Here is a 1,557-nt window from a genome sequence, read left to right on the forward strand (position 1 = left end):
ATTATTGTAGCTCTAAACTCTGTGTATGAAATAAACTCAAGAAATAAAAGTTCTAAATAAATACTGCAGCTATTATGGTACATTGAAGGAATGCTTTGTAAACAATGTTTACATTTGTTTCTGAATGGTTTATTTTTTTTTGCGTTCAATCGGGGGCGCTCCGCTCTCTAGACCTGATGTTAACGAAGCGTAATAATAACAATTGTGCGTTTATTGATTATTCAGTCCTCTAATTGTATCAATACACGTTCGCGTTAAACCGACAGAAGCGTTGTAGTTTTAAGTGAAAATGCTGGCCTCGAGATTCAGAGTCAGGATGGCCGAGCGGTCTAAGGCGCTGCGTTCAGGTCGCAGTCTCCCCTGGAGGCGTGGGTTCGAATCCCACTTCTGACAAATTATTTTCGTGCCCAAAATTAACAATGTTTTATTGTTTGCATTTTCTGTTGTTATAGTCAATTACCAGTTGCTTACATAGAGTGAGAGAAAAATATGTATTAAAGTACTTTTGTTTCACTTCCAGCCACGTGAAATGTTAATACATTCTGATTCTGATAAGATTTTTGTGCTGTTGGGTTCGTGGACGAGGGCATCAATGCATGGACGCGTCACAGCGCAGTGCTCTACTGCCACCTGCTGATCGTCGATTGCAATCACAACGAAGCGTTTGACACCGGGGTCTCCTATCAACCATATAACTCGACTGTTCATGAAAACATCTGGACTAAAAAAAACTGGTCAGAGACATCTACATTTTTTAAGTTTCGTGTTAAATACGCATCATCAGTGACTCAAGTAATTCGCACCGCGTGTAGAGTTTGACGCTCAAACCGCTACCAGCTCCTACAACCAAACAGGAAATTGACCGTTGTTTCATCACCACAATAAACACTGTATGACACTTCAGTTAATTTAGCAAATGACCTTTGGGACCATGTTTCAAGTGGCATTTGTTAACGGGCCACATCCTGCTGATGATAAGCAGACGCATTGACTACCGGTCCATAGTTTGTCCGACTAAACACCTGAACAAATATTGTTACAGAAAGAAGGCTCCACATATTCTTAGGTTTTTTCGGTAAAGTCACGTAGGTAAAACATTAAAATTAATAAAAAATAAAATAAAAATCACGACGTTTCGGAGGCCGCTTCCCCCCCCTCTCCAACCATTATATAAACGGAGTGGTAGCTCCTGCAATCTCTCATTTACTTGATACAGCTGTCGTGGCTGTGACGGTTCCACCTGAAGACGGAAGCTTGTGTTGCCTCCGAAACGTCGTGATTTTTATTTTATTTTACTTTTATTTATTTTAATGTTTTACCTACGTGACTTTACCGAAAAAACCTAAGAATATGAATCCTTGCAGTCACGAAAGCTTCAAATCTAGAATTAAGGCTCCACATGCTGCTTCATTTTATTCATGGGAAATGTAAATTTGTATTCACTGAAATCTGCAATAATGATGCTTATGAATGTGAAGAATATAACTTGATTGATCATAGCTGATGGTAGTGATCAGGTTGCGAAGGCACCGATTCTTCTTCCATATGGATTGATGT

The 1,557-nt window shown here is 39.4% G+C and overlaps 1 non-coding gene across 1 annotated transcript; it reads left to right on the forward strand.

Moving 5' to 3' along the window:
* Window positions 1-310: 310 nt before the first annotated feature.
* TRNAL-CAG (transfer RNA leucine (anticodon CAG)) lies at window positions 311-393 on the forward strand. The gene has a single exon. It is a non-coding gene; the product is annotated as a tRNA-Leu (tRNA).
* Window positions 394-1,557: the final 1,164 nt, after the last annotated feature.

This window comes from Lampetra planeri, chromosome 5, assembly GCF_965212315.1.
Source record: "Lampetra planeri chromosome 5, kcLamPlan1.2.h2, whole genome shotgun sequence".
Classification (NCBI taxonomy): domain Eukaryota; kingdom Metazoa; phylum Chordata; class Hyperoartia; order Petromyzontiformes; family Petromyzontidae; genus Lampetra; species Lampetra planeri.